Source organism: Manihot esculenta, chromosome 3 (assembly GCF_001659605.2).
Source record: "Manihot esculenta cultivar AM560-2 chromosome 3, M.esculenta_v8, whole genome shotgun sequence".
Lineage (NCBI taxonomy): Eukaryota > Viridiplantae > Streptophyta > Magnoliopsida > Malpighiales > Euphorbiaceae > Manihot > Manihot esculenta.
Genome location: NC_035163.2, coordinates 16,876,509 through 16,896,051, shown reverse-complemented (window position 1 = coordinate 16,896,051; position 19,543 = coordinate 16,876,509).

Below are 19,543 nucleotides of genomic sequence, written 5' to 3'. Positions count from 1 at the left end.
CCCGGGTCCATTAATGCATACACATCAGAACACCCAATGACGAGATTACCTGACACCACGGTGTTGGATGTGTTAGCCTCCTGCTGTGTCATGGTGAAGATCCTGGCTGGAGCTGATGGACCTTCACCTCGGGAACCAGAAGAAGAGGCTGCCCCTCTCCCTCTACCTCTGCCACTGCCCTGAGTTGCGGCTGGAACTGCTGGCTATGCCACACTACCAGAAGCTGTCTGCTGGGGCTGGCCCATAAAAGGCGCTCTAGGACAATCCCAAGCCATGTGTCCCTCCTGTCCACATCTGAAACATGTGTTAGTCCCAGCTCGACACACTCCCCTGTGTGGTCTTCCACATCTCTGGCATTCTGTACCATCTGAGCCCGAGCTCGAGCCACCGCCAAATCCCAGACCGGATTTCAACTTGTTCCAAAACTTATTCTTCTTCGGCTTCCTGGTGGTGTTATCCCACCTCTTCTTACCTGAGCTCTGAGAAGAGAAACCTGGTCCTCCTCTGCCTGGGGTCTTAACCCCTGAAGACTGGGTCACTGACTGCTTCACTGACCCCTCAACTATAGCACTTGCCTCCATCCTTCGAGCCATATCCACCACAGTGTGGAAACTTTCTCTCTCAGCTGACTGAATCAATGAGGAGTACCTGGAATGCAGCTTCATAACATACCTCTTGGCTTTCTTCGTATCTGTATCTAGAGCTTGCCCTGAAAAAGGCAATAGCTCTAAACATTTATCCGTGAACTCCTCTACACCCATGTGTTCTGACTGCCTCAGTTGCTCAAACTCAATCATCTTCAGTTCTCTGGAACTGTCTGGAAAAGCCCATCCAGCGAACTCATTCGCAAATTCTTCCCATGTCATACCGTCTAGTCTCGGGTCCACATAACACTTGAACCATTCCCGTGCCTTCTTGCACTTTAAAGTGAACCCTGCCATCTGAATGGCCCTGCTGTCACTTGCCCCTAGCTCATCAGTTATTGTCTTCACCACTCTCAGATACTCAAAGGGGTCATCCCCTGACTTGTATTTGGGAGCATCTAGCTTGAGGTAATCTGTCATCTTCACCTTGCTCCCATCAGCTGAGCTAGGTCTAGGAGGTTGAGTAACTGGGGCTGCTGGTTCTGTAGGTGGTGAAGGTGGAGGTGCAGCATTCCCCGAGGTGGGGTTTGCCGGGTTTGGATAGAAGGGTGAGGGTGGATAAGCTGGGTACTGTGTGTAAGGTGGATAGAAAGGTGGATAAGGCATGTAGGTAGGGTAGGGGTTAAAGCTGGAGTAATCCGATGTACCTCCCATCGGATACCCTGAACCCTGTGGGAAGGGTGGATAATGGGGTGGAAAACCATACCCCGAGGCCTGAACGCCTCCCTGAGATTCCCCTGTCCCTTCTTCCTCCATGCTCACATCCAGGTTTCCATCCCTCCTCTGATCCTCTTCCATAACCTCCCTCACATCTGAAGAACTTCCTCCTCTATCAGTCCCCCTTCTGCTAGCATCAAAAGACCTTCTAGGGTCCCTTGACACTCTTTCTCTGTTGGCTCTACAAGACATTGCCCTAGGCAATGTAGGAGGACGGGCGCTCGTGCCCTCATCCTCAGGTGGCACTCCAGTCAATCGTGCAGATCGACGAGTTCCTCTCATCCTGTTTTCTGAAAAACAGTACACATCATACAAGCATTAGCATCATATGGTTCATATGGGCACACATGAACCTTCATCACATTCATCACATAGCATAGCATATCATTAATGCACATGCACAAAGTCATGGCAATTCACATCATCATGCAAGACAGGACTCCACATCCTATCCTAGTGGACATGATCTTCCTATTGTGCTTGACCTTCTAGAAAATCTATGAGCCCGACACTCTAGGTCCGATCCTATGAACCTAGGGCTCTGATACAATTCTGTAACGACCCGGAAATCGGACCGCTACCGGCGCTAGGATCCAGATCGGCTTAAGGCCGCCGGGACCCGTAGCAAGCCTGACATACAACCTGTAAACCTGTATAATCCCATACATGATCAACAACATGCATAAAAATTTAAAACTTTTCCTTAAAAACATCCAACTCAACCTGAACATACATGTACATAGTCCTGATCATAATCGTGATCCCTCTGTGGGATCTCATCAATACCCCGACGGGCGATACAACATGAGATGAGTTGGCTAACATCTGTGTCATCAAATAACTAAGATCATGCATCAACAAGGGATTACAATACACATAGGGTCAAGCACATCTATAACCTCAATATACCTCATTACATAACATACTGTAATCTCTTACATTACATTATAGTACAACTGTCATGTCCACCATCTAACTATTACATACACATACTTCAAAACTCTGGCTAACCTCCTGGTCTACCCTGTACCTGCACATCTGGGGTTAGGGGAGAGGGGTGAGCTACAAAGCCCAGTGAGCAGAATAGTGAAATCATATATTAAAATTTCATGCCATTATGTAATGCAACACATCACAACAACTCACATCTCGGATGGTATTGTCACCAATAGTCCTCTACATAGTCCAACTGTGCCGGGACGTAGAATGGATACAACCGGTCTTTCTCTTAACATAACATATCATACAGTCCAACTGTGCCAGGGACGTAGAATGGGTACAACCTGGACTTCCTCTTACATCGTGCCAGGGACGTAGAATGGGTACAACCTGGACTTCCATACCATATCATGCCATAACATCATCATATCCTATGAGGACTAAAGGATCATCCAATAACCAATCCACATCATCATCATAAATGCAATGCAACATATTTGTGAATACTAATGCAACAACCTACTATATCTCATGGCATTCATGATGCATGGATCATGCTCAAAATTCATATTTCATTTATTTTAAAACTTAAGGTTTATTCCACTCACCTCTGGCTAGCTCTGACAAACTCTGTAGCAGCTGGCTCACTGCTGGGGTCCTCGGTTCCTCGGGTCCGAACCTACACAGGTGGACTCCAATGAGGGACCAAACATACATAAACATAACTCTAACATACTCCCCAAAAACCCCCTAAAACATCATGAAATCATCACATAAAAACATGCAAGAAATGGCTGAACAGGGCACTTTCGGCAGCAGGTTCGGCGGCCGAAAGTCCCTCCAGAGCCGAAAGTCAGGCAGGTTCGGCGGCACCTTCGGCGGCCGAAACTCCCAGACAGAGGCGAAACTCATGCATGTTCGGCGGCACCTTCGGTGGCCGAAAGTCCCAGACAGAGACGAAAGTCTCTTTTCGGGGGCAACTTCGGCAGCCGAAAGGCCTGCCTCCCCAGCCATGTTCGGCGGCCGAAAGTGCCTTCGGCTGCCAAACCTGGTTTCTGCCAAAGGGCAGAAACTCGGCTGCTTTATGCACATTTGCCTCCCAACTCTCAAATCATGCATAAACTTGTTCTAAAACATGCATACACACCATACATCACACCTAGGGGTCTCAAACTATCATATACCCCAACTACAACACTTCAAACACACAAAAATCAACATACATTGTTCATCAAAACATCAAAACCCATAAACTCATCAACAAGCCTAAACATGCATCTCTACCCATAAAACAACTTAATGCTTGTTTAAAACACATAACAAGGGTGGATCCGAGCTTACCTCTTGAAGAAACGAGAGGAAAGGCGATCCTAGCTTGGAGATGGAGAGATTGAGCTCTTTGAACCTCCAAGTACCCAAAACTTGCTCTTTACTCACAGATCTTCAAAACAGAAGTTAAAACCCGTGAAAATCATGAAAGATCTAAGGAAAACACTCAAGATCGAGGGAGGGGTGGCGGAGACTCACCTTGGCCGACAACAGGGGAGAAAAAGCTCGCCCGTGCGGACCTAAGGGACCCTTTTATAGGTGGCTGGCCAGGCCACGTTCGGGGGCCGAACGTGCCTCCGCATGCATGCCATGTTCGGCGGCCGAACTTGACTTTCGGCGGCCGAACCTGAACTTCCCTCACTCATGCTTTCGGGGGCCTAACGTGCCTCCAAAACGCATGCATGTTCGGCGGCCGAACTTGACTTTCGGCGGCCGAACCTGGGTTTTCCTCCAAAGACTTTTCATGCAAAAACTCATTTAATTTTCATACTTAAAACCATGAAATGCTTTAAAACATTTTGTGAAAACATGTTTCTACCCTACCAGAGGCTTTCGACATCCGAGATTCCACCGAACGGTAGGAATTTCGATACCGGAGTCTAGCAAGGGATTTGCAGCTCGACTGGGACTACGGCTTCTGTGCCGTAAGCAAGGGCAAAGGGCGTTTCTTTTGTGGACGTTCTAGGGGTAGTTCGGAGTGCCCATAGGATACTGTTGAGCTCTTCTGCCCAGCTCGCCTTTGCCCCATCCAGCCGTTTCTTTAATCCCTGGAGGATAGCTCTGTTGGTAACCTCTGTTTGACCATTAGTTTGAGGATGAGCTACGGAGGAGAATTTGTGCCATATGCCCATGTTTGCCGTAAATGCTCGGAAGGTGCTGCAGTCGAACTGTCTGCCATTGTCTGAAATAAGTACTCTTGGTATGCCAAATCTGCAGATAATATTTCCCCATACAAAGTCTATCATCTTGCGAGCTGTGATCGTGGCTATTACTTCCGCCTCCGTCCATTTTGAGAAGTATTCTACAGCCACCACCACGAATTTCCTCTGCCCCGTGGTTTTGGGGAAGGGTCCCAGAATGTCTATTCCCCATTGTGAGAATGGCCATGGGCTGGATATGCTGGCTTGAGGAATGGCTGGGACTCTGATGGCATTAGCAAATCTTTGGCATACATCACACCTTCAGACGAATTCTTCTGCTTCCCTTTTAACAGTGGGCCAGTAGTACCCTTGCCTGAATATTTTATTGGCTAATGTCCCTGCCCCTTCGTGAGCTCCACATATTCCCATGTGTATCTCTTCCATCACTTTTGTAGCCTCCTCCGGGCTCACACACTGGAGCCACAGGCTGGACTTCCCTTTTCTGTACAAGGTCCCCCTTACTGCTTGATAGTTGGCGGCACGAGTTGCTACCTTTCTGGCTTCGTCTTTATCCTCGGGAAGCTTTCCCTTCTCCAGGTATTCTAGGTATGGGGTCATCCAAGTCGGGCTTTGTTCCACCTGCAGCACCATGTTTGTTTTGCTAAAAGCAGGGGTATGGATATGTTGTATGTACACTTCATCGGGGAGCTGTTCTAGTTCTTCTTTGGACAACCGACTAAGCAGGTCTGCTTCCTCATTTTCTTCTCGTGGTATTCTTTGAAATTTGATGGTAACTCCCTGATCTATGAATTCAGCCTCTATTGCTTTTACTTTTGCCAGATAACTCTGCATGGTTGGATCCCTGGCCTGATATGCCCCAGTTATCTGATTGACCACCAGTTGTGAGTCGCTATTTACTTCGAGGTCGGTTGCCCCTACCTCCATTGCCACCATCATTCCGTTTATTAGGGCTTCATACTCCGCCATATTATTGGAGGCCTTGAATCCTAAGCGCAGGGCGTAGCAAACCTTAAATTCTCCAGGCCCTTTAAGTATTATTCCTGCACCGCTGCCTCCGGCGCCTGAAGCCCCGTTCACATATAACTTCCAGTTGAACTTTTGGAAGAGTTCTTCCTTTCTTTCCTTCCTTGATACTTCTGAAGATGATTCTCCTTGTTCCTTACTGAATGTGCACTCTACTATGAAGTCGGCAAGGGCCTGAGATTTTATAGCTGTTCGAGGTCGGTACTCTAGGCAGTAAGGACTGATCTCAAGGGACCATGCTAGCATCCGACCTGAGGTCTCTGTTCTATGCAGAATCTTCTTCAATGGTTGATCTGTCATCACTACTCCTTGGTGGCTTTCCAGGTAAACCCTGAACTTTCGGACTACCAGCAGTAGAGCATACGCTATCTTCTCAATATTCAAATATCTGACCTCGGCATCTTTAAGCACCTTGCTGACATAGAAAACAGGCTTCTGCTCTCCTTCTTCCACCCTTACCAATACGGCGCTAACTGCTTGTTTAGAGGCTGCCAGGTATATCAGAAGTTTCTCACCTTCTATGGGACTACTAAGCACGTGAGGCGAGCTGAGATAACTTTTGAGTTCTTTGAAGGCTTCTCGACAGTCTTCTGTCCATTCGAAGTTTGGCACTTTCCTCAACTTCCTAAAGAATGGTAAACACTTTTCTGCCGACCTTGACATGAACCGATTAAGTGCCACTACTCTCCCGGTCAGTTTCTGGACGTCCCTTACGCAGGTCGGTTCTGGCATATTTAGTATGGCTTCTACCTTCTCCGGGTTGGGCTCGATGCCTTTTCCACTCACCATGTATCCCAGGAATTTTCCTCCTCTGATGAAGAAGGCGCACTTTGCTGGATTCAGCTTCATTCTGTACTGATCTAACACTCCGAACACCTCCCTCAAATCTGCCACGTGCTGTTGGAAAGTTAGACTCTTGACCACCATATCGTCCACATAAACTTCTATGTTTCTGCCAATCTGTTCTTTGAAGATTTTGTTCATCAGTCTTTGGTAAGTTGCCCCAGCATTTTTCAATCCGAAAGGCATGGCTCTATAGCAATAAGTCCCATCTTCTGTTATGAACGAGGTCTTTTCTTCATCCTACCTATCCATTGGGATTTGATGATAACCACACATTGCGTCCAAAGACGACATATAATCAAAACCGGCCGTAGAATCGACCATTTTATTAATATCAGGGAGGGGATAACAATCTTTAGGGCAAGCCTGATTCAAGTCAGTGAAATCTATGCACATCCTATATTTGCCATTGGCTATTTTGACTAGTACAGGATTAGCTAACCACTGCGGGTACATGACTTCCCTAATGAAGCCTGCCTCTTCTAACTTCTGTACTTCCTCCCTGGTAGCCTATTGCTTTTCCCTTCCTACCACCCTGTTCTTCTGCTTCACTGGTTTGGCTTCGGGGAGGACATTCAGCTTATGTGTCATCACTTCGGGATCAATTCCGGGCATGTCAGAAGGCTTCCAGGCGAAGCTTGGTGCGTGACTTCGGACCAGAGTCATGACCTCAGTTTTCTACTCTTTTGTGAGGCCGGCGTTGAGACTGAAGACTTTTTCTGTTTCCCCCTCTGATAATGGAAAAGTCTCCAGTTCTCCTACCGGCTCTGTCCTTGCCTCTGTTTTCTCGTCCCAGACCTCTAAGACTTCTGAATCCAGCCCTTCCACTGTTATGCTCGGCTCTGTCACTGTAGCCAGGTATACTGCCCTTGCTTCCTCTTGGCTTCCCCAAACTATCCCCACCCCTGCTTCTGTTGGGAACTTCATCGCTAGATATCTGATACTGGTCACGACCTCAAAGTCGAACAGCACAGGTCGCCCCAGGATCGCGTTGTAGCTCAGGGGGAGTTTAGCCACCAGGAACACCGCATAATGGGTGCAAGCCCTCGGAGCCTCTCCCAAAGTAAGGGCTAGCTTTATTTTCCCTTCCACCGTCACTGGTGTTCCTCCAATCCCTTTAATCGGGGCTTGATCCCGAACCAGTTGCTCTTCAGGAATTCCTATCTGCTGGAAGACTCGATAAGGCAACATGTAATACCCAGCTAGACTCCGGTATCGGGATTCCTACCGTCTGGTGGAATCTCGGGTGTCGGAGACCTCTAGAAGGGGTAAAACCACGTTTTGATAAAATGTTTTAATGTGTTTTATGTTTTAAGCATGAAAGAAAATGAGTTTTTGCATGAAAATAGCATTGGAGGAAAACTCAGGTTCGGCCGCCGAACCCCTAGTTCGGCCGCCGAACATGCATGCACTTCAGGAGTGCTTTAGGCCCCCGAAGGCATAAGTGAGGAAGTCCAGGTTCGGCCGTCGAACCTCAAGTTCGGCCGCCGAACATGGCATGCATGCGGAGGCACGTTCGGCCCCCGAACGTGGCCTGGCCAACCACTATAAAAGGGTCCCTTAGCCGAAAACGGGCGAGCTTTTTTCCCATTTTCGGCCAAGGTGAGCTCTCCGCCGTCCCTCACCAATCTTTGATGTTTTTCCTCTAGATCTTTCAAGATTTTCATTTGTTATAACTTTTTTTTGAAGATTTGAGCTTTTGAGCAAAGTTTTGGAGCTTGGAGGTTCAAGAACCCAATCTCTCCCAACTCCGAGTTTAGGTCGTCTCTCTCTCGATCTTCAAGAGGTAAGAGCCGATCTTAAGCTCATTGCATGTTTTAAGTAAGTTTTAAGTAGATCTATGGGTTAGAATGTATGTTTAGGTTATGGTTATGTTTATGGGTATAAATGTATGTTCATGAACAATGTGGATGCTTGATGTGTTGTAGATGGGGTTTATGATGGTTTAAGGCCCCTAGGAACATGTATGCTTGTGTATGAGTGTTGTAGAATAGGTTTGTTGCATGTTTGGAAGGTTGGGAGGCGAAATGTGCAAAAGGAGCCAAGTTTCTGCCCTTTGACAGAAACCAGGTTCGGCAGCCGAAGGACTTTCGGCCGCCGAACATGGCTTGTAATACCCGGCTAGACTCCGGTATCGGAATTCCTACCGTCCAGTGGAATCTCGGATGTCGGAGGCCTCTAGTAGGGTAAAACCATGTTTTTATGAAATGTTTTAATGTGTTTTATGTTTTAAGCATGAAAGAAAATGAGTTTTTGCATGAAAATAGCATTGGAGGAAAACTCAGGTTCGGACGCCGAACCTCAAGTTCGGCCGCCGAACATGCATGCGTTGCGGGTGTGCTTTAGGCCCCCGAAAGCATAAGTGAGGGAAGTCCAGGTTCGGTCGCCGAACCCCAAGTTCGGCCGCCGAACATGGCATGCATGCGGAGGCACATTCGGCCCCCGAACGTGGTCTGGCCAGCCACTATAAAAGGGTCCCGTAGCCGAAAACGGGCGAGCTTTTTCCCCATTTTCGGCCAAGGTGAGCTTTTCGCCGTCCCTCACCCATCTTTGATGTTTTTCCTCTAAATCTTTCAAGATTTTCATTTGTTTTAACTTGGTTTTGAAGATTAAAGCTTTTGAGCAAAGTTTTGGAACTTGGAAGTTCAAGAACCCAATCTCTCCCAACTTCGAGTTTAGGTCGTCTCTCTCTCGATCTTCAAGAGGTAAGAGCCGATCTTAAGCTCATTGCATGTTTTAAGTAAGTTTTAAGTAGATCTATGGGATAGAATGCATGTTTAGGTTATGGTTATGTTTTTGGAGCTTATGGGTATAAATGTATGTTCATGAACAATGTGAGTTACTTGGTGTGTTGTAGATGGGGTTTATGTTGGTTTGAGGCCCCTAGGAACATGTATGCTTGTGTTTGTGTGTTGTAGAATAGGTTTGATGCATGTTTGATAAGTTTGGAGGCGAAATGTGCAAAGGGACCCAAGTTTCTACCCTTTGGCAGAAACCAGGTTCGGCAGCCGAAGGATTTTCGGCCGCCGAACATGGCTGGGGAGGCAGCCTTTCGGCTGCCGAAGCTTGCCCCCGAAAGGGAGACTTTCGTCTCTGTCTGGCAGTTTCGGCAGTGCCGCCGAACATGCATGAGTTTCGTCTCTGTCTGGGAGTTTCGGTCGCTGAAGGTGCCGCCGAACCTGCCTGACTTTCGGCTCTGGAAGGACTTTCGGCCGCCGAACCTGCCGCCGAAAGTGCCCTGTCCAGGCCTCCTTTGCATGATTTTGTATGGTTGTTTCATGATGTTTGAGGGGGTTTTTAAGGAGTAGTTTATAGTTATGTTCAGGTGTGTTTGGTCCCTCATTTGAGTCCACCTGTGTAGGTTCGGACCCGAGTAGCCGAGGACCCTAGCAGTGAGTTCAGCTGCTTCGGTGTTGTCAGAGTCAGCCAGAGGTGAGTGGAACTAAACTTAATCTTTTAAATTAAATGTTTTATCATGTTTCATGCATCATGATTATGCAATAGGATGATTGCATTAGTTTCACGAATATGCCGCATTGCATCGATTGTTGTTGATGTGGGTGAATGTTGGATGACCCAATTAGTCCATGACAGGAAGACCAGGACCCCATTCTACGGCCTGGCACAGAGTAAGGAAAGACCAGGACCCCATTCTATGGCCTGGCACGGTAATGGGACTCGAAGACCAGGAGCCCAGAGGAGGCCCTGGGATAATGGTAAGTAATGTATGTATGACAGGAAGACCAGGACCCCATGCTACGGCCTGGCACAGAGTTAGCTTGGACTAATTGGTGACAAGTTCACCCAACCCTTATGTGAATTGTCTGTGTTATGATGCATCTCATTGGAGCATAGTGTTATTATGTTTTATAGTTCAACTCACTGGGCTTTTAGCTCACCCCTCTCCCTTTTACCCCCAGGCTTGCAGGTACAGGATAGAAGAGGAGGTCGGTTAGAGTAAAACTTGTTGTGCAATAGATAGAATGTGGACATGACAAATCGTAGTACGATGTAATGTAAAAGTACAGTATAGTTATGTAATGATGTTTATAGATGTTAGAGGTGTGCTTGACCATAGATGGTTGTTATCCCTTTTATTACATGATCTTAGAGATTTTATGATGTTTATGTAAACCAACTCAACATATGTTATGTCACCCATTTGGGGGCACTGATGAGATCCCACAGAGGGATCAATGTTTATGATTTATGATTTATACAGTGCATGCACAGGTTGAGTATGGTTGATGTATATGGAAAGAAAAGTTTTAATTTTTATGTATGTTGTTGATCATGTATGGGATTATACAGGTTTACAGGTTAGATGTCAGGCTTGCTACGGGTCCCGGCGGCCTTAAGCCGATCTGGATCGTAGCGCCGGTAGCGGTCCAATTTTCGGGTCGTTATAGAATGGTATCAGAGCCCTAGGTTCATATGGTCGGACCTAGAGTGTCGGACTCATAGATGTTATAGAAGGTCAAGCACAATAGGAAAGATCATGTCCACTAGGATAGGATGTGGAGTCCTGTCTTGAATAATGATGTGAAATGCCATGATGATATGCATGTGCATTAATGATATGCTATGATATGTGATGTATGTGATGTATGTGATGCGGGTTCATGTGTGCCCACATGAACCATATGATGCTAATGTTTGTGCTATGTGTACTGTTTTTCAGAAAACAGGAAGAGGGGAACTCGTCGATCAGCAAGATTGACTGGAGTGCCACCTGAGGATGAGGGCACGACCGCCCGTCCTCCAGCATTGCCTAGGGCAATGTCTAGTAGGTCTAGCAGAGACAGAGCAGTAAGAGACCCTAGAAGGTCTTTGGATCTGGGTAGGAGCAGATCAGTTAGAGGAACAGTTCAGGGAGAAGCGTCAGAGGACATGGGGGATGATATGGATGTAGAGCAGAGGAGGGATGGCAGTCTGGGAGTTAGCATGTCAGAAGAAGGTATGGGAGAGTCCCAAGGAGGCACTCAGGCCTCGGGATTTGTTCAGCCACCCCACTACCCACACTTCTCACAACATCCCGGGTATTCGATGGGAGGTACATCGGATTACCCTAGCTTCACCCCTTATCCCACACATATGCCATACCCACCATACTACCCACCATATTCACAATACCCAATGTATCCACCCCCACCATACTATCCAAATCCAGCAGACCCTACCTCAGAAAATGTTGCACCACCTCCATCACCTACAGAACCATCAGCCCCAGTTGCTCAGCCATCTAGACCTAGCTCAGCCAGTAGGAGCAAGGTTAAGATGACTGACTACATGAAATTGGGTGCTCCCCAGTATGAAAAAGGGGATGACCCATTTGTATATCTTGAAAGGGTTAAAGTGATCACAGAGGAGATTGGGGCTGATGACAGTAGAGCCATTCAGATGGCTGGGTTCACGCTTAAGTGCAAGAAGGCACGAGAGTGGTTCAAGAATTATGTGAACCTGAGAGTGGACAGCATGTCCTGGGAAGAGTTTGCAAACGAGTTTGCAGGTTGGGCTTTTCCCGATAGTTCAAGGGAGCTGAAAATGATAGAGTTTGAACAGTTGAGGCAAACAGAGGATATGAGTGTAGAGGAGTACACCGACAGATTCTTGGAGCTGTTGCCTTTTGCTGGGAAGAGTCTGGATACAGATTCGAAGAAGTCAAGGAGGTATGTCATGAAACTTCATTCCAGGTATTCCTCCTTGATTCAGTCCGTGGACAGGGAGAGCTTCCATGCCATAGTAGATATGGCTAGGAAAATGGAGGCCAGTGCCATCATTCAAGGGACAGTTAAGCAGACAGTGGCACAGCCTTCTAATTCTAAAACTTCGGGTGGGGGAAGATTAGATCCTTCTACCCTGAGTGCAGCAGCTTCAGGCAGTAAGAGATGGGGTAAGCCCAAGGGTAAGAAGAATAAGTTCTGGAATAAAGTCAAGTCCAGTCTGGGATTTGGGAGTGGCTCAAGCTCTGGTGCGGATAATGCAGTTTGTGCGAAGTGTGGTAGGCCACACAGGGGAGTATGTCGGTTTGGGACGAACGCCTGTTTCAGATGTGGTCAGGAGGGGCATATGGCTCGAGAATGTCCAAGAGCAGTCCCGATGGCTCAGTCCCAGCAGACAGCTTCAGGCAGTGTAGCGCAGCCAGCAGCTCCAACCATGACTCAGGCCAGTGGCAGAGGCAGAGGGAGAGGGGCAGCCTCTTCTTCAGCGGGTTTCAGAGGTGAAGGTCCATCGGCTCCATCACGGATCTTCACAATGACACAGCAGGAGGCAGATGCATCTAACACCGTGGTGGCAGGTAACTTAATCATTGGTTGTTCAGATGTGTATGCCTTAATGGACCCTGGTGCATCTCATTCTTTTATTGCTCCGAGAGCCGTGGGGAGGTTGGGTCTGATGACTTCTGGGTTAGAGTGTCCTCTCTGGGTCAGTGGACCCAAGTGTGATCCATCAGTGGCAAAGTCAGTCTGCCAGTGTAGTCCTGTGTTTGTTGAGGGAAGATGCTTGTTTGCCGACCTAGTGGTTCTAGATTTGACAGATTTTGACGTCATTCTAGGGATGGACTGGTTATCTACCCATGGTGCTACCTTGGACTACAGGGACAAGGTAGTCAAGTTCAGAGGTCAGGATGGGTCTGAGGTTGTCTTCAGAGGAGACAGGAGGGGTGCACCTAGAGGTCTAATATCAGCTCTTCAAGCTCGAAGGTTGCTCAGGAGGGGATGTCAGGGGTATTTGGCTCATGTGAGAGAGCTTAGCAGTTAGGTTAGAGAACCCGCCTCGATGCCAGTGGTTAGAGAGTTCTTAGATGTGTTCCCAGACGAGCTGCCAGGTTTATCACCTCCTAGGGAGATAGAGTTCGAGATAGAACTGATGCCTGGAACCCGACCGATCTCTATCCCTCCCTACAGGATGGCGCCAGCAGATTTGAAAGAGTTGAAGGAGCAGTTGCAGGAGCTGGTAGACAAGGGCTTCATCCGACCGAGTACCTCACCCTGGGGTGCTCCAGTTTTGTTTGTGAGGAAGAAGGATGGATCCCTTAGGCTTTGTATCGACTACAGGCAGTTGAACAAAGTCACTACCAAGAATAAGTACCCGTTGCCTAGGATCGACGATCTATTTGACCAGCTAGCCGGAGCAGGTTGTTTCTCCAAAATAGATCTGAGATCGGGGTACCATCAGCTAAGGATAAGGGAGGAGGATGTGCCGAAGACAGCCTTCAGATCCAGATATGGGCATTTTGAGTTCCTTGTAATGCCGTTTGGGTTAACCAACGCCCCTGCAGCATTCATGGATCTCATGAACAGAGTGTTTAGTCAATACTTGGACCACTTTGTTATTGTCTTCATAGATGATATCTTGGTGTATTCCAAGAATGCAGAGGAGCATGCCCATCATCTGCGGTTGGTTTTGCAGACCTTGAGGGAACATGGCTTGTATGCCAAGTTCTCTAAGTGTGAGTTCTAGCTGAGGAGCATTTCATTCTTGGGGCATGTAGTGTCAGAAAATGGTATAGAGGTAGACCCCAAGAAGGTAGAAGCTGTGGCTAACTGGCCTAGACCCACTTCAGTGATAGAGATTAGAAGTTTCTTGGGTTTGGCAGGTTACTACAGGAGGTTCGTTTAGGACTTCTCAAAAATAGCAGCTCCTCTGACCAGACTGACCAGGAAGAATCAGAAGTTCATGTGGACTGACCATTGCGAAGAGAGTTTTGAAGAGCTTAAGAAGAGGTTGACTTCAGCACCAGTGTTAGCTCTGCCATCTAGTGATGCAGACTTTACAGTCTTTTGTGATGCGTCCCGTGTGGGACTGGGTTGTGTACTAATGCAGAATGAGAGGGTGATTGCTTATGCTTCTAGACAGCTAAAGAAGCATGAGTTGAATTACCCCACACATGACCTTAAGATGGCAGCAGTAATCTTTGCACTCAAGATGTGGAGGCACTACCTCTATGGGGTAAAATGTGAGATCTTCACAGATCATAAAAGCCTGCAGTACATCCTGAGTCAAAGAGATTTGAACTTGAGACAGAGGAGATGGGTAGAGCTGCTGAGTGACTATGATTGCAAGATTCAGTATCATCCGGGTAAGGCAAATGTCGTAGCAGACGCCCTAAGCCGGAAGTCACTAGGCAGTCTATCCCACATCATGGCAGAGAGGAGACCAGTGGTGAAGGAGTTTTACAAGCTCATTGATGAAGGTCTACAGTTGGAGTTGTCTGGTACAGGTGCTTTAGTGGCCCAGATGAGAGTGACACCCGTGTTTCTGGAGCAGGTGGCTCAGAAACAGCATGAGGACCCAGAGTTAGTGAAGATTGCCAGGACTGTTCAGTCAGGCAAGGACAGTGAGTTCAGATTCGACAATAAGGGGATCCTCCGCTATGGGAGTCGTTTGTGTGTACCAGATGACATAGGGCTAAAAGGAGACATTATGAGAGAGGCTCATAATGCAAGATACAGCATTCACCCCGGGGCCACCAAGATGTATCAGGATCTGAAAAAGGTTTATTGGTGGCCAGCTATGAAGAGAGAAGTGGCACAGTTTGTGTCAGCCTGCGAAGTATGTCAGAGGGTGAAGCTGGAACATCAGAAGCCGGCTGGAATGCTTAACCTGCTACCTATTCCAGAGTGGAAATGGGAGAATATAGCTATGGACTTCGTAGTGGGGTTACCGGCGACGTCCAACAGATTGGAATCCATATGGGTGATTGTGGACAGACTCACCAAATCTGCTCACTTCATCCCTGTCAGGAGTGGCTATTCTGTAGACAAGTTGGCGCAGGTGTATGTTGATGAGATAGTAAGACTGCATGGGGTTCCTGTTTCTATAGTGTCAGATAGAGGACCCCAGTTCACCTCCAGGTTTTGGCGGAGTCTGCAGGATGCCATGGGTACCAGGTTGGATTTCAGTACTGCCTTCCACCCCCAGACTGATGGACAGTCAGAAAGGACCATCCAGACTATCGAGGATATGCTCAGAATGTGTGTGCTGGACTTTGGCGGTTCTTGGAGGCAGCATCTACCTTTGGTGGAGTTTGCCTACAATAACAGCCATCATGCTAGCATCGGGATGGCTCCATATGAAGCTTTATATGGAAGGAAGTGCAGGTCACCTGTTTGCTGGGAAGAAGTTGGAGAAAAGGCCTTGGCAGGGCCTGAGCTAGTAGAAATCACCAGCAGGGTGGTACCCTTAATCAGAGAAAGAATCAAGACTGCTGTAAGCAGACAGAAGAGTTATGCAGACATCCGCAGAAGGCAAGTAGAGTTTCAGGAGGGGGATCTGGTATTGCTCAAGGTGTCTCCAATGAAAGGAGTGGTTCGGTTTGGGAAGAAAGGTAAGCTGGCTCCGCGGTACATCGGACCCTTTGAAGTCTTACAAAAGATTGGGAATGTATCGTACAAGCTGGATTTACCTGCTTCAATGGAGAGAATCCATCCGGTTTTCCATGTTTCTATGTTGAGAAAGTTCGTGTCAGATCCGGGCAAGGTTCTTAGTGAGCCTGATGTGGAGATCCAAGAGGATCTCACCTAGGTTGAGCAGCCGGTACGGATCCTAGACACCCAGATTAGGAAGCTGAGAAACAAGGAAATCCCGATGGTGAAAGTCCTATGGAACCACCACAATATGGAAGAATGCACTTGGGAGACACGGGAGTCCATGCTCCAGCAATACCCTTATCTTTTCTAAGGTTAGTTTCTTATGAATTTTATGTGTATGTTATGTTGTGTGCCTTGCATGTGCTAGTTGAGGAACATTCGGAGACGAATGTTCTTAAGGGGGGGAGAATGTAATACCCGGCTAGACTCCGGTATCGGGATTCCTACCGTCCGGTGGAATCTCGGGTGTCGGAGACCTCTAGAAGGGGTAAAACCACGTTTTGATAAAATGTTTTAATGTGTTTTATGTTTTAAGCATGAAAGAAAATGAGTTTTTGCATGAAAATAGCATTGGAGGAAAACTTAGGTTCGGCCGCTGAACCCCTAGTTCGGCCGCCGAACATGCATGCACTTCGGGAGTGCTTTAGGCCCCCGAAGGCATAAGTGAGGAAGTCCAGGTTCGGCCGCCGAACCTCAAGTTCGGCCGCCGAACATGGCATGCATGCGGAGGCACGTTCGGCCCCCGAACGTGGCCTGGCCAGCCACTATAAAAGGGTCCCTTAGCCGAAAACGGGCGAGCTTTTTCCCCATTTTCGGCCAAGGTGAGCTCTCCACCGTCCCTCACCAATCTTTGATGTTTTTCCTCTAGATCTTTCAAGATTTTCATTTGTTTTAACTTTGTTTTGAAGATTTGAGCTTTTGAGCAAAGTTTTGGAGCTTGGAGGTTCAAGAACCCAATCTCTCCCAACTCCGAGTTTAGGTCGTCTCTCTCTCGATCTTCAAGAGGTAAGAGCCGATCTTAAGCTCATTGCATGTTTTAAGTAAGTTTTAAGTAGATCTATGGGTTAGAATGTATGTTTAGGTTATGGTTATGTTTATGGGTATAAATGTATGTTCATGAACAATGTGGATGCTTGATGTGTTGTAGATGGGGTTTATGATGGTTTGAGGCCCCTAGGAACATGTATGCTTGTGTATGAGTGTTGTAGAATAGGTTTGTTGCATGTTTGGAAGGTTGGGAGGCGAAATGTGCAAAAGGAGCCAAGTTTCTGCCCTTTGGCAGAAACCAGGTTCGGCAGCCGAAGGACTTTCGGCCGCCGAACATGGCTGGGGAGGCAAGCCTTTCGGCTGCCGAAGCCTGCCCCCGAAAGGAGACTTTCGTCTCTGTCTGGCAGTTTCGGCCGCCGAAAGTGCCGCCGAACATGCATGAGTTTCGTCTCTGTCTAGGAGTTTCGGCCGCCGAACCTGCCTGACTTTCGGCTCTGGAGGGACTTTCGGCCGCCGAACCTGCCGCCGAAAGTGCCCTGTCCAGGCCTCCTTTGCATGTTTTTCTATGGTTGTTTCATGATGTTATAGGGGGTTTTTGGGGAGTAGTTTATAGTTATGTTCAGGTATGTTTGGTCCCTCATTTGAGTCCACTTGTGTAGGTTCGGACCCGAGGAACCGAGGACCCCAGCAGTGAGTTCAGCTGCTTCGGTGTTGTCAGAGTCAGCCAGAGGTGAGTGGAACTAAACTTAATCTTTTAAATTGAGAAATTAAATGTTTTATCATGTTTCATGCATCATGATTATGCAATAGGATGATTGCATTAGTTTTCACGAATATGCCGCATTGCATCGATTGTTGTTGATGTGGGTGAATATTGGATGACCCAATTAGTCTATGACAGGAAGACCAGGACCCCATTCTACGGCCTGGCACAGAGTAAGGAAAGACCAGGACCCCATTCTACGGCCTGGCACGGTTATGGGACTCGAAGACCAGGAGCCCAGAGGAGGCCCTGGGGCAATGGTAAGTAATGTATGTTATGACAGGAAGACCAGGACCCCATGCTACGGCCTGGCACAGAGTTAGCTTGGACTAATTGGTGACAAGTTCACCCAACCCTTATGTGAATTGTCTGTGTTATGATGCATTTCATAGAGCATAGTGTTAATATGTTTTATAGTTCTGCTCACTGGGCTTTTAGCTCACCCCTCACCCTTTACCCCCAGGCTTGCAGGTACAGTATAGAGCAGGAGTCCGGATAGAGTAAAGAAGTCATGGTTATGTAATAGCTAGCAATGGACATGATCAAATTGTAATGTAATGTCTTAATCAGTATAGATATGCAATGAGATGATGTTTATGGATGTTAGAGGTGTGCTTGACCATAGATTGTTGTTATCCCTTTTAATACATGATCTTAGAGATGTTTATGATGTTTATGTAAACCAACTCAACATATGTTATGTCACCCATTGGGGGCACTGATGAGATCCCACAGAGGGATCAATGTTATGTTAATGTATATGCACAGGTTGAGTTTGGTTGATGTATATGAATGGAAAGAAAAGTTTTAATTTTTATGTATGATTGTTGATCATGTATGGGATTATACAGGTTTACAGGTTATATGTTGGGCTTGCTACGGGTCCCGGCGGCCTTAAGCCGACCTGGATCCTAGCGCCGGTAGCGGTTCGATTTTCAGGTCGTTACACAACAGGTTCACCTTGCTTCTGTCATCCACCAAGATCTTCTTTACCCAGTAGTTGTGAATGACAGCTTCAATGACAAGGGCGTCGTCATGAGGCATCTGAACACCCTGAGCGTCCTCCGAGGAGAAAGTGATGGTTGCTGAAGAGTGTTCGACGATCTGCATGACCTCAACACTGCTATTTTCTCCCTCTCGGTTTCTCTTTTTCCCCCTTCGGCTCATCCGACCTCCTGTGCCTCCTACGATCATATTGATGGTTCCACTGGACCCGTCATTCACAGCGTTAGCTCCTGCTCTTCTCGGCGTTGGGACTGCTGGATTGGGTTGAGGTCTCTGTCCTTCCGGTTTCTTTACAAAGTTCTTCAGGTGCCCTCTCTTTATCAACCTCTCGATTTCTGCAATCAACTGGAAACAGTTATTGGTGTCGTGACCATGAGTACGATGGAACTGACAGTATTTGTCAGGATTTCGCTGGTCGGCTTCCGATTTCAGGGGCTTGGGCCATTGTAAGAATTCTTTGTCTTGGACGGCTACGAGCACTTCGGCTCTAGAGGCATTAAGTGGGGTTGGCTTCTCCGGAACCCATGAAGGGAGTAGCCTCTGCTCTGAGGCCCGAGGGGGAAGAGGTCTTTGGTCCCTTCACTCCCAGGGCTGTCTGTAAGACTCAGACCTTTTGCCATGTTTCTTTTCATGCTTCTCCTGCCTCCTTTCTTCCGGGGCTTTCTCCTTGCCTGCCACTCCCTTGGCGAATCGGCTTGTCACCAGAGCATCATCTTGTCTTATATACTTCTCAGCCCTCTTCATTAGCTCGGCCAGTGAGGTCAGAGGCTTCCTGCTTAATGAGCCGAAAAACTAGGCAGAGGTCGTCCCCTTCTGCATGGCCTCCACCGCCCTTCCTTCATCGAGCTCGGGAATCTGCAGGGCTTCCGTATTAAAACGAGCTACATACTCTCTAAGCGATTCCTCCCGTCTCTGCCTTACTGTTTCCAGATAGCTCGTCTTCCTATCCGCTGGCACCCTGGCGATGAACCGGCTGATGAAACGAGTGGCCAGATCTCCAAAACTTCCAATGCTTCCAGTCTCTAGGCTGTTGAACCA